The sequence below is a fragment of the Pygoscelis adeliae genome, unplaced genomic scaffold (genome assembly GCF_000699105.1).
Source record: "Pygoscelis adeliae isolate BGI_AS28 unplaced genomic scaffold, ASM69910v1 Scaffold286, whole genome shotgun sequence".
NCBI lineage: Eukaryota > Metazoa > Chordata > Aves > Sphenisciformes > Spheniscidae > Pygoscelis > Pygoscelis adeliae.
In genome coordinates, this window is record NW_008825076.1 from 2308659 (window position 1) to 2323188 (window position 14530).

Consider the following 14530-nt stretch of genomic DNA (forward strand, 5'->3'; position numbering starts at 1 on the left):
CGACCCCGGCCCCGGCCCCCGGCCCCGGCCCCGGGCGGGCTCTGCAGGCTGCTGGGCGCTGGGGTTATTTAAAAAAGCGAGAGGAGAGCAAGGGCAAAGTGATGCAATCCTTTAAGCATGGCTGGGAATGCTGTGTACATGATGCAATCTCGTGTAACTGTCAGTCATGAATTGAGTAATCTGTTAAAGATGTTCCTACAGTTTTTTTTATTATAAAGAATAATCTATTTCTATAAGAAAATACATATGTATATTTTGGGATCTATGCATTCTTGCTACATTTGAAGCATTAATGAACAATTTTAATAAACTTTATGACTAGGTTAAAAAAATAGCTTGTTTTATTTTGAAGGCACGTTTAAAGGTAGATTAAATGCAGGGCTGAAATTCTAGCTGAATCTGGCTCACCGCTGTGATCAGGGATCAGGATTTTTGTTGGTCTTTCGACTTTCTCTGTGACTCAGAGAAAGGAAAACAAAACAAAACAAAAAACCAACAACCCCAAGAGAAACCCAGCAAAGAGCAGAGCTGGAAGCTTTAGCCAGTTCTTGTTGCCTCATTTTATTTCCTCTCATCACTTGCTTTAGGTGCCACTTGGGTGTTGTTTGGGGAGGAGGTGTTTGTGTTGGGGTTTTTTTGCACTTCTTGCTGTTCTGAACGTGTAGAGCGAGATGTGCTATCCAAACCATGACCAATCTTTGGCAAAGGAACACCAAGTCTGAAGTGGGAGGGAGGAAGAAAAAGTAAGGGAGGACGCTTAAAAGTTGTTGTTTTTTTTCCTTTACAGAGTTTCTATTCTCTAGGTTATGATTCAGCATTTCTTATGTTTGTAGTTTACAGGAATAAACATGAGAAAGTAGCATTTCTGTTGGATGTCGGTAATTTCGGTCATTGCTCAGGAAGCTCTCATGAAACCCGGCCAGGTGAGAGGCATATGAACAACTCCCTTATCTTTTCTCGAGACGTGTTTCTAAAACCTGTAGATAGAGTTTCTCTGTGGAGAGGTGTTTGTTTCTGTGTGCATGCGTGTTTGTTGGGGGCAAGCAACAGAGAAGGGGGGGGGTGCAGAGGAGGAAGAAGCTTGTAGCAGGCCATAACTTTGTTTTTAGAGAGAACGAAGGCTCTGTCTGCCGATGGAACAAGCCAGCCTTGCCAGGGCTCCCAGGTTGCGTTACTTCCCCCACCGTATGCTGCCGTATCAAGGTCTGTAAGAAGTTAACAGTCTCAAGCTGGTTACGTGGAGGGAGTTGGGCAAATGATCAGGTCTTACTCAGCATTTTCCGTTTTCCTGTTAGGCCAAATTTAAGCGTTAAGTTTTTAGATCCAGATTCCCAGTGCCCCAGAAAACAAACTCCTTAATCGTTTATGCTCTGTTTCACAGCTGAACACAGAAGGATTTTTCAGTATAAAGATAGTGGACTTGAATTTGCTGCTATACATTCCAATACAAACAGCAGTGGACTGCAGAAGGACGAGTCTTGAATTTGTGGCTTATTTCTAGCATTTCTTTAAGCAAAGCATATTTCCTCCTGAAAGAACTGTTCTGCGTTTTTTGACATTTAAGATTATAGCCTCCTGCGGGTGAATCTCCCAGAGCTCTTCCTGAAATTTGTTACACATTCCCTGCTCCCACAATGCCTCCATAGCTCCTGCTGGGAGCTGTGCAGTAGTAAGCAGTGGAGTGTTAGTCCTGATACAGTTTTCTCCTGTTTGCTTTTTAATTTGTATAGTGCAGTTAAGTTGTTTTTGTGAGACCCTAAGAATAGATTTTCTTGGGTGAGCTAGCTCCTATACCAGCATGAGTCAAGTTCTTGCAGGCAAGACAGACGTTAGATCTTGTCTTGACTGTCCCTCGTGACGATGATTACTCCAGCCTCCTGTGGCTGTTTATTCTACTATTCTTCTAGTTACGAAACTTATCCACATCGTTAGATCCTATTTTCTTGTTGTGCTGTAGGCCATGTAATGTTACCCAAACTTTCAAGCAGTGTTCCCAGTCGGAACCGAGTGCTGCGGAGGGTGGAACTGCTGGAGGACTGAAGATGTCCTCAGATACATTTCTTTCTTTCTTTATAAATGACAAAGCTTCCAACAAAAGTTCAGTTTGTGGGGGCTGGAAGGCAGGGTAGACTGAAAGATAAGATGTACTGAAGGTATTTATATTTGTTTAAATAATAGTCCAGTTTTGGAGATAGAGCTCTATCAGGCATGAATGAGCTAATCCCTGTCCTTAAACTTTGGCTGCCACAGTTCAGGAGAGCCAGGGCGGTGTTGCTGCAATTTAAAGAATGATGTTTAAAGTACTGCTGTATTCCAGTGTATCGCTTAATTAGGATTACAGATTTCTCATTCAGGAGGAAACGTGCAGCAATGAGTTTCTGTCAGAAAGATGCAATTACAGACAGGAAAATTGAGGCCATGAATGCACCAATTTTACATTAGTCTCAGAAGGAATCCGTGAAAGAGTCGGAAAAAGAATTCCCGAATCCGTCATTCTTAATCTTGTATTACCCACATAACTTAGATTTTAGGAGCTTTGTAGTGCTATTAAATGCATGGAGGTCATGAAATACCCTGCTTTGTAAACAAGCATATGAAAAAGCCCCTGTAATTAAAACATTTCCTAGAAAAAAATAGTTTGGAAAAAAAATAGTTTGGAAATGAATCTGAGAAAACTCCAAGCACTAAAGTAGACAAAAGATTCCAAATACCTTTTCTAATCACAGTGGGGGAATTGGAAAATCCCTGTCCAAACAGTGGCTCAGCTCCAAATATTGATACAGTTTCCCATTACAAATAAGATTCCGTTGACTGAAAGCAGTACTTGGTACGTCTCGGTTGTCTTCTAACAGGGTCTTTTGCGCTTCTTTTCCTAAAGCGACTCAGTACAGCTTGTGGTAAGACTTTGCAGTCCATATGCAGGCAAACCATGCAGAGAAGTTAAGGCACTTACTCCAGTAGTCTGTTTTGAATTTTATAGAAGTTTATAAACAGCATTTCGTTTGGGCTCCCCCCCCCCCCCTTCAAATTATTTATTACGTTGTCTGATTCCTACAGGTCTTTCTCATTGCTACTAAAATAACAGAGTTTCTTCCTGTGTAGAAATAAGTCTGTAAGACCAAATCCCTAGCACTGACATCCCCTTTCTGAAGTGTCTAGCACGGTTTTATCATTTGCTAGGTGTTTGAATTCAGTTGTGCTCAGTTCTGCAAAAGGAATCATATGTATCATTTTAAAACAAAATATTTAAAAATACAATTATAATTTTGTTAGCAGTTCTTCTATCTGTTAATAGAAATTATTACTCTCTGCTTATCTGCCCAAAGCATGTATAACCAACCCCGTGCAGCTCTGGCACTGTGCTGTTGCTTTCACACTTTTCCCGCTGCCTTCCATTAGTGACTCTTGGAAAATGCAGGAAAATTCACGCTTGTTTCTATACTAATTATTTCTCCTCTATCAAATAAAATCACCCAAATTGCACACACGCACCAAAGGGTTATTGGGCGGGAGACTTGATCACATTTGATAACAATATGGTTTTTTCCTCATTGAAATTCTGCAATAGCCTTCAGATACCGAAATTACAACCTGAAAAAAGCTTTGTGCACAATGTTTACCTTTACAATTTCATTGCTAGAACAACTGTCATTGATGTGGATGTGTATAAAAATATCAAGTTACTCTCATACTAGCTAGTTTTCAAGCAATGTTTCATTAGCTGTGACCAGAATAAAAGTCAATGCAACTCAGTATCTGCTTTAATAAAGAGAAAAAATGTATATGAGGCCAAATTACACATCTTCTTTTGTTATTTATAGTGGTATCGCTTAAGATACAATAAGCATTGTCTTGCATTTGCCTGTCATTCATACCGACACGAAGTGAGTCTAAAGCACCACCAAACTGGAATGGCAGGGTTCTGCATTCAGTTTGTACTTGATATAGATGATTATATGGTGGACGGGGGGTAATGACGAATTTGGTTCTACCTCTTTTTGCTACCGATTGCTAACGCAAAAAAAATTTTTATTACTACTCTCCTGAGTGTCAGCCTTTTTTATGCTTAAGTCTACGCAAATGCTTAACAGTCAGAATTTTAGGGCAAACCTCATATACTAATGTGAAGTGTGAAGAAAAATTTAAACCTATGCATGTATGTTTAAAGGGTACTAATACATTAATCAGGAAATCCAAACAAAACTAGGAATATAGTTAACTACTCCCAAGGAAACAATTCCGTTCAAATTCTGAACAGTTTTTTTAATCAATCAATAAAGTAAAAATAAAACCGTGTGGCCAAAAGTGTACATTAAATATGTGAGGGAATTAGTTCTCTTTTGAGAGATACTCGCTGAACAGACAAGTGAAACCATTAAAAGAATGAAGTTCTATTTAACTCTTTGCTAGGACCCAAAACATAGTCTGAGAGTTTAATCTTTGCAACATAAAGCTGAACTTTGGTAGAAACTCTACGCTTGGATAATATCCTAAGGTTTTCTGAGGTTCCTGATTCTTTCTCGTGAACTGAGGCTGTTTTGCCCCAGCCTGGGCAGATGAGCAGCACAATTTATGGTGAGTATGTAAATACCTAAAAAGATTAGATACAGCCTTGGATTGACATCAGGATCATGTGAAATTTATGGTGTGGTGTTAGCCTGATGCAAAACTATGTGAAACTCCAAGAGAGTTTCTCTTTGAGATGATCCTGGAAGCGGCAGCGCGGCGGCCAGGAGCACCGCCCCTGGGGTTTGATGCCAGCACACCAGTCCTGGGGAGCTGCAGTCAAGCAGAGCTCTCAAGTTCGGCATAGCCATAATTCCGATTTGCTCAGTTTGATCTATTGGAAACCCTGCTGGAAAGCAAAATGCCTTTTGTGATCATTTCTCCACCTGCTAAATTGATTGAATGTTTTGCTTTGAATGAAAGGCTTTCCTCCCCTCCTAGAAATGTTGGTGATCTGCCTGAATACGGCTGGAATTCAAAATGAGGATAAATGGGTTAATAGTTGCTGAAGCTAATTGATTTGCATTTACAATAGGGACACATTTAGTTCCAAACCTTCCAACTGGTTGTCACAATTTCACAGAACAGTATCAAATTTAACCCTAATTTGTTTTAAAATTTTCATGATTTTATATATTTACTATTAAAATTATTTGTGTAATAAAAAATAAATTCCAATAATATTTTCTAGCTAATTAAAAACTAAGGAAGACTTTGATCTACATCCAGTTTTCACCTTGCCCTGTCCTATCTGCTCTTGCCTCTGGGATTCCTGTATCACACATTACATAGCTATCAAAGCAGTTTCTCAGAGTTCAGGGTATTTAAATCAGAGATAGGTCTCATAATTTCATACAATTTGCAGAATAAATCCTCTAAGAACTCACACTGTAGAAGCGCTGGCTTGGTCAGCAGACCTGGTTTTGATCGGCTCGAACGCAGATGCCTCTGTACATCGTGCCAGTCAGAGTAAAGAACTGAATTTTTGATAGAGGCTACAAGATGCTACGGTCCCCATCCCCATACAAACCAAGCGCAACGGCTTGTTTGTTTTCTATAAATACCTTGGGTTTGCTAGTGTATTGCAACAGCCGTTCATTAAGCCTGTGGTAAGCAGCTCATTGACGTTGTCTAGAAATTACAGTAACAGGAATCAGTGACTCCTTCAAACAATGCAAAAATCCCTCTAACGCCTCATCTGCCGTATTCCCCTCCTCCGTTAGCTCACCTGGGATCTGGGCCCACAAAAGTTTTGCGATATATTTTCTATAAGCGAGCGGAGGAGCTTTGGGTATAGAAACGACTGTCATGGTGACACGATGGGAAAATATTTCTGTGCAACATGATGAAACAATTACTTGGCTGAAGTAATTCAGGAAGGGAATCACAAGAACAAGAGAAAGTGCCTGGAGCCGGTTTGAGAAGCAGAAAGAGAGCAGTGGTGGCTTGCTAGCAGAAACATTGTTTTGCTAATTTCCCCAGCCTCTGCCATCTAGACAATAACTCGGGGGTGGATGTTTCTGACAGTGATTTGCCACACTTCTCTGAGCCTAGGTGTCTTATTTGAAACAGTAAAATACAGATTCTGTCTCTATTGTTTTTTGAAATACAAAAGGCCAGAAAATGAACCTGGAATGTAATTTATTAAGATACGGAAGCGTGTCTGACATTTAAATGTACAAGGAGCAGAATAAAATCTGTGGGATAACTTGGCACAATGAGATGAGTAGAATTACAAAAAAAGGAGTAATTATCAAGGAGTTTGGTTGCTTAAAGGAATGCAAGCTGGACCATAGCCACTTACGCTTAACTTCAGCACACAAGCCAGCTTTTGTGCCAGCTCTGTGAAGAAAGATCACTTCCGAGCAGGATTGCTTTCCTGCTGTTGAGTTATTGATGACCACTCGCGGTGGTTGAAAATATTTTTGTGCTTAAAGTTAAGAATAGTGCTGATTGCTGGGATGAGTCCCCAAATCTGAAGGAGCAGAAGGGAAGGCAGAAGGCCTTTATGTATGACTTTAGCTATTGGGTGCACAGTGTCCTTAACCACTTTCAAAGCAAATTACACAGCTGCAGAGTTAATGAGTGCAGAATGCTGACAGAAATTAAGATGTAAGGGATAAATACTGAGCTTTGAAACAAAAGAGACAGTTTCTGGTCCCGGCTCTTTCACCAGTTTATCACGTATCTTTAGATTACCAGTTAGCCCCTAAATGTAATAGAAGCTGTATGCACCTATGTGCATCTCTAGTTATAAGTGCAGTTGCCATAGCTGCAGGTATATTTGCCTATTATATATTTAGATCCTGATCTTACATATGTGCTTCATTTTATACATGTAGCTGTAGTGATTTCAGTGGAACTATTATTACTCGCATGAGTAATGATAAAGGCATAGATCTGTATTTACATGGATGCCTTTACACGGATCTGAGATCACAGTGTCTCTGGGAAAATTTTTGTGCCTTGCTCAGTTTTACAGCACATGCCCTAGCAAACTTTGAGCACTTTCATTTCATGTGTTTTCAAATTCGAGAGAGCTACCCATGCGCATAGGCTGATTTGGCTGTCCCTTCCCATACAAAAGGAGATGACAGTGGCTTCAGCATTTTTGTATTTCCCAGGAAAAAAACGAACAACAAAACATCTGACAAGCGGGATGTAGCCTATGCTCTAACAGCTATCGTCGGGTCCCAATTCTTGAGTGTACGTTATACCTGAGCAGAAGCAAAACAATGCTGAACACAAGCTTTAAAGTTTTGGATGTGCCAAGTGCTCTGCAGAAACACATCCTTCCAGAGCCTCAGCTGCAGCTGCCTGGCCTCTGGATTATACTGCTGTGATGCAGCTGTGGCACAGGCATAAGCCCCGGGGAAGAAAACATCATAGAAAATCTGGATGTCCAGAAAGATGGTGAACGAGATGCAAACAGGCCAAAAGGAATCCTGACTTCCTCCTACTGTACTGAAGGAGCCCATCCAGTTTGTATGTTGGCCAGGTCTGGCAAGCCACTGTTTCAGAGCATGGTGTTAGTACCTGGCTGCTGATCAAAGGATTCTTAAGCAATAACCCACTCCACATCAGCAAGAGCTGCTGCCAAGAACCATGGACTTCTATGGGCTGGAAGACAACTGATAAAGCAGATGCTGAGAAAAGCAATGATGCCTGCATTGGGCAATCTGAGTGCTACTAATGGCTACTGGAAAATGTTATTTTTATTTTAGCTCTGCAATTGCATAAGCCTGATTCGCTAAAGGCTCACAGTGACACCACGTTGATACAGGGCTTGCTTTTTTATTTTTTTGGCAAAGCGTTTTACTTAGATGAACAGATGCTCCCACTTTACAGGGGAAAACCACTACTCCTTGGTAGTTCTTCCTCTGTCAATAACAAATATGGGTCGATTGCACCTCTCTCCAGAATTAGATCCTGTGGATTTTGGCTTGTGAATGAAGGGGCACTCAGAATAGGTGGGAGTGATGCAATCAAACCTCTTGTAATACAGTCCTGTGCCTGGTTGTAGGGGATACAGTTCACGAGCAAGGTTGACAGATTGGAAAGGGTTTGGCAAAAAGGACAAGGCGGCAGATCTCCCTGTGGTGAAGAGGCCTTCAAAGAAGGAAGTGATACCAAACAGTACATGGTTCTGGGAAGGCTATTGCAAGCTGTGGCAGTGATGGGAACCGCTTCCAACAGACAGGCTAGGGGCAATGAACTATCTTCCCACTGACCTCATGGTAACGTGAAGTGAAAATTCCAATCTAGTGTTTTCTGCCAAGTCCTTTAAGGCAAACCTTAACTCCTGCTTTTGCATTAATTCACTAGCAGGTGCTCGTCCACACGAGCCCTGCAAGAGCTTTATTACCAGAGGTACACTAACTATTAAACAGCCATAAGCTTAACCTGGTATTTACTGTAGGACTGTGCCTTTTTATTGCGCGGAGGGAGGAAACTCCCTTCTCAGCCCTCCAGGTGGTCCCTTCAGGGCAGGGTTGAGGCACATTGGCGAGAAGGGGTGGGGTTGGGTGCGAGAGGCTTTCATTGCTGCCCTACCTGTTCTGGGCATAAATTGAAATGATCAGTCTCTAAATCCTACCAATTAGGCATGCTTTACTGGCATTAGAGTCAGTTTACTATGATAGCTAAAACTAAAATGTTTCTCTTTTTTTAAAAAAAGAGGCAAAATCCTGCTTTAACAAATTTAACTCCCAGAGCAGGGGTAGCAGGGGGCAGCAGTGCACTCTGTAGGGTACCTGACCTAAGCCAGCCAGGCAGGAGCAGGGCAGCATTCTGCAACACAGAACGGCTCAGGGACAAATACCTTAACGCGTTTGTGTACCCCCTTCCAGCAGTGACTGTCTATTAGGGAGCCCGTGGAGTAGGGCTGGTGGATGCAGTCTGCAGTCCCTCGCAGCATCCTCTCCTCTGCAGTAACTCCACTTCAACATTCAAGGCAGCATTAGATGTGGAGAAAAAAATGGTGGTAATCCTTTCCTAGGCTCCACCTGCCAACAAAGCTCCACCTACTTGGGAGAGCAAAATGAGATGCTTTTTACAAGACTATGAAACTGCTAATCAAGGTAGTACCTGTGCTCTCACGTTAGTAGCTTCCTAATCTGATCAACAGACTCCTGTAATGAAGAGGGCAACGTGGACCTCTCGGGTCTATTACTTCTTGGTTTCTGCAGACTGAGGCAGACATTATTCTATTTTTCACACACTGCTCCCACTCTGAGGGTTATCTTGGTTACTATAAAGGCTAGGAATGACAGGGTTGGTTTTCTTCCTCAAAGAAAAGTTATCTTTGCAGCATGTGTTTCTGCCTGTGAAAATAGGGGTATGCTGTGCTGCCATGCTGCCATGAAGCATGAGGCTTCATCCTCATCTGCATTCAAAGAAGAGGGTGAGGGCCATCTCCCAACAGCCCCATATTCCTTTCTTATGAACCATTCTCACCACTTAAACATTTAGTCTCTGCTGGTCCAAAATAAGCATTTCTGGTATCAGCATTTCAGACCTTTGCAATCCTCACTTGCTTCAAAACAGGCTTTATTCTGAGAAGAGTTTGTCACTGGCACTTAGGTATGTGGAAGGTTTTTTAGGAAGAGGACAAATGGGAACATTAATTATCCATGTCAAAAACATTTCACACTGCGTAAAGCTGGCCTGTGAGGAATGCTGCCTTTTACTGTCTTATGTCCTGAGAACACTGACTGGCTCAGCCTCCTGCATCCACAGCTTGTCAAGATCCATGGTTGTTTATAATCAAATCACTCTTGTGTACAAATCTAGGGCAGAAAAGCCCATTTATTGTAAGCTTCTTTACAAATGCAGTAGTACTAGGTTCTTCCCCCCACTACCTACCACTTTGTCTTGAGGGGAGAAGGGAGGTGAATATGACCTCCAAATAAACGCCTCTCAGCTAATTTGTGCTCTCTTCCAGCCTCCCCCAGGGATTAAACATTAGCTAGGGATCTCAGGAGGGCTTTGGCCACACTACACGGCCGAGTAAGCTGGTGGGACCTGGCACAGTGCAGAAGGGCGCTGCGCTGGTCCTGCGCTAAATGTTAAGCCCAGATGGTCGCTTTTCAGCCTCTGCTGCAGAGATTCTGCCCTGCATTAATTAGGTAGGAGTGATGACTTAGTGATTCCAGAGTAAGGAAAGCAAAGTCCTGTATCTGGCATTGCTGCAAACTTGTTTCAGGATCTCGGGCAAGTTACTTCACCTTTCTTTGCCTCAGTTCTTTTATCTGCAGAAAGATACTTCCTGGATTTGGGAGAATAGAGGAGGGTGTCTCAGGTATTATTTGTTTAAAGAACTGTGAAATATGAGGTAAGAGACCTTGACAATACCATATATTATTTAAAGTTTATATTGAAAGCTAAAAATATGAATGAATTCAGCAGGGAAAGTTTTCTGCTGAAAATGTCTGGAAGCACGATTGTCCCTCACTCCAAACGCTTCCCAGGCAGTAACATGACCACACAGAGTTTAGCTCATTATGTATGTAAAATAGGCAGATGCTATTAGAAAGTAATTTTTTTTCACCTAGTGAGTAGAGAAGCCTATCCCTCATGATGAAATCCTCTGCAGGGGCCATATTTTTATCATGCCTCATACTTCTCAAGGTATGTGAAATCACCCTCAGAGTTGGATACTATCTTCTTCCCTGGAATCTGAGCTCTGTGTTCACAGAATTTCAGTGAGTCCCCAGCATTTTCCTTTCAAATTCCCCTCCCTTTGACAGTATGTAATTCCTGATGTTGGTGGGTATCGTTGCAGTTTTACTAAGTATGTAGTACCACACTCTTCAGGGACAACATGTCATGATAATAAACCGTCCACGTAATTAGGCCTGACTCATCAATCAACATGGAAAAGGACTGAATGGAGTTCATAAAAGCACCTTTAAGATACTGATGGAAATGTTTAAAGAAAAAAGAAATTAGAGGTGTTTTGTATTGTTAAGTATTTTGCAGAGCAGAAAATTAATTACCACTGGAGAGAACAGAGTCTTCTGGAATGCCCATGTGTGGCCCATTATATCCCATTTTGCCCTCTGAGTCATCCCTTCGCAGCCACAGATTCCGTGCGAACAGGAGCAGTCACAGTGGGATCAAGTTTAGTGACTTACTTGTGTGAGTAAGCAGCCATAGAGGGAAATTTCCCCTTGAGCAGTGGTGAGGGTACCATTGGCAAAAGCTGGTGAAGTAGCTTTTCTATGAAAAATTTTCATATTTTTGCATATTATTATTATTATTATTATTACTTTTTTACTATTCACTTTAGGAATTTTATTATTTTAGATGAAATGCTAAAAACGTGTCTCCAGTGAGCTAGATAAATCAGAAGTCTGTATGTATCCCAGACGGATGATCTGAGACATCTGGCACTTACACTCGGGGCCTTCCTGCACGGGAGAGATTGCCCCCGTGAAGAGAATGCACATTTCCAAGATTTAAGTGAAACAGAAGTAACAAAATAGTTCCTGGTGTGCTTAAACCCTGAAACTGCACAAGCAAGTTACCAAGGCCAAATCCAGCTCTCTCCAAGTCTAGGTGAAAGGTCATCCACGAATTAGGAAGCAAACTCTTGTGTTACCAGCGTTGCAGCAACAGAATAAACTCTCACCAACTGATTGACTAAGACAGTGGGGTATCACCCCTAGCTATTGGCAACTGTCCTCTCATCATTAACCTTCATTAAGGTGGTCATCTCCGAACCAAACAAACGCACAGTTCAGTTACTAATATAAAAGACATCAATTAGATTTATATAAGAGTATTGCAAAATATTAAATAATAAAAGCTGCTACCAAACAACAGCAGGAAGATTCATCGCCCTACAACGTTTGCTTCTCAAACAGACAAAGCCTGGCTATTTTCGGGAAGTGACACCTTGACTGGTGGCAACACTTGCTCTGTGCATTTGATGTGGGGGAGAGGGGGTACTGCTGGCATACTCTGTCTGTCTAAATCTGACAGCAAGGCTAAGGTTGGCACTCAACTGCATGAATCACCAACTACTGAAATTTAAAAGCTTGCATATGCAAATCACTAATTAAACATATTAGCATAGTCAGTTACCCAAACTGTAATCTTAATCGTATCTCCAAGTTAGGCATGCAATCACACACCCATTTTGCAGATTTGCATTTGTGAGCATGGTTTCCCAAGAGCTAGGTCCAGAAACTAGTCTAATAACCAATTTTTCCTCAGGTAGTTCCAGGAAGGAAAAAGAAGAGTGAAAGTACGCTGAGGGGCTTCCTCTCCTGAAAAGTAATGGGGAATTGTACAAAATCAGGAACTGATGTGGACAGCTGAATGACAACTGAGAGGGCTAGATGGTGAGTAATGCATGCTCTCATTTAATCTAATGCCCATCTTTGTGACTCCTTCAACCCAAACAACGTGGATTTCCCTCTATTAGCAAATATTCAGACACAGGAAAAGACTATGTGCCAGATTTTTACTTTATTTACATTGAATTACCTGCGATTAGAATCTGAAACTAGAAACTTTCTTTATACAGTTACAAATAGCTATATTATGCAGTTTTAAGGGGTTAAGAAAAGGAGGAAATCATAACCACAGAAGTCATAAAGGCAACTTATCCCAAGCCAAATAGTTTTGTTTCTAACGCAGGGCTTTAATTATAACATGTCATATAATGATGACATAGTGCTATAATAGGCAAATATAATGCATTAATCTGATATTATATTTTGGCTTTAACAATAGGTGCAGCGAACCAGCCTTAGTGGATAACTCATTCAGAACCTATCTGCACACTCCACCTAGATACTTATCTGCCTCTTTAATTAAGTGGAGGGAAACTTCTTGAGGCCATACCCATAAAGCTAGTCTCTGATGATAGCAGAGTTACTGGAAGCCTTTGGTAATCGCTTACACCCACGTATTGTGGTTAGCTTCCAACTTTGGCTCTTCTCGCTTTGGAACCACCTATTTATCCCCTAGTGTAAATCCCCTAGCATTTCTGTGCCAAATGGGGTACAAAAGACCTCCAGGGGTTTGTCTGAGCAACATGTCGGCATACTGTCATTGGCCTCCTCAGGACTGAACCAGGCTTCCTAATCGCAGCAGTGAAAAAAGGAGCTTTGGCAATTTTTTCACTTACCAGTGTACTTCTTGAAACAGTAGCAACAGACTGCATCAGTGAACACAGTACGGCCAGTGCCAGCTCTCCATAATGCAAGTTCCCCAGGTTGTCCTCAGCGTGCGGTCATGGCAGAGACACTACAGCAACCGACTTCAGTGGAAGCAGGATTGGGCCTCGTGGGATAAAATCATCTTTCCTGATTCCGTGGGTCCTATGTAACTTTGTGTACATTGAAAAACACCCTTTCTCGCTTCCTCAAATACACAGAGTTTGTAGGATTTGCACATTAAGCTAAAAATAAAATTTTAACTACTATAATGTTTGGAGAAGGTGGTTCCCTGAGTTGCAGCGCTTGCTCTCTACTAGGAGTTTTTGAGAGAAATGTCCTGCTCCGAGGCAGTAATAGACATAAATCATAAAGACCAAGCATGTAAACAGCATCTGAAGAAAGCACAGGGACAGCAGTCTCCAGGCCATGTGACAGAACTCTCCGAGGTGGCAATAGCATACAGTAAGTACTATAGTCCCTGTAGCAGAATAGAGGCAGCTGACGTGAGGTTCCTACACTTCAGGATTAGCTAAGCAAGCCACACAGGATGAGCACAACTAAAATGGCTCCAACAGCTTACCGCCTCCTTTTCCTTTTTCTCTCCTTTGCGGCTCACTTCCGTACTCTCCTCCGACCTTTTCCAGTATGAAAGGTCTGCTAATGACCTTTGAACAGATCATGTTGAGAATGTCATTGCAGAGCTTCTTAATCTTACGGTGGCGCCTAGATAATATGGTGATGGATACTGAAATGCTGAAAAACAGACAGACAGATAGCTAGATAAGATTAGATATAGAAGTAATTTAGTCAGTCATCATACAGAGCAGCTGACATAAGTTCATTTGTAAAGCCAACTGCTAAAATTGCTTCAGAAGTCCTTACATTTTAATTCTGTTGAAAGACAGACCTTTGATCTGAATTGTTTTGGTGGCATGTACATTATTTGAATGGAACCTCACCTGACCAGGTAATACCAGACCGGTCATTCCTGGCATACTATTGTCATAGGAGAACAGTGTACATGCAAATCCATACCTACCAATAGCTCAAGGGCAGACAGATAACTGAGCATCATGGAACAGATATAGACTGAAAGCATGAGCACCATTTTACGCTGATATGCAGAATGAATCATGGCTAATAAAAGGCTCAAACAACCATCCATATGACTAAATGTAACACCAAAACACTTTTAAATTAAGCATGATCAGAAAATAAAAGGAGAAAAATTAATAGATAAGTGTTATTACTTCTCTTTTTCATTAATATTTATTAATTTACACTGGGGGGAGATGGAGGAGGAAGAGAAATAAAACAGACCTGTCAGATTCATTATTGTTTATAGACAGTTTTAT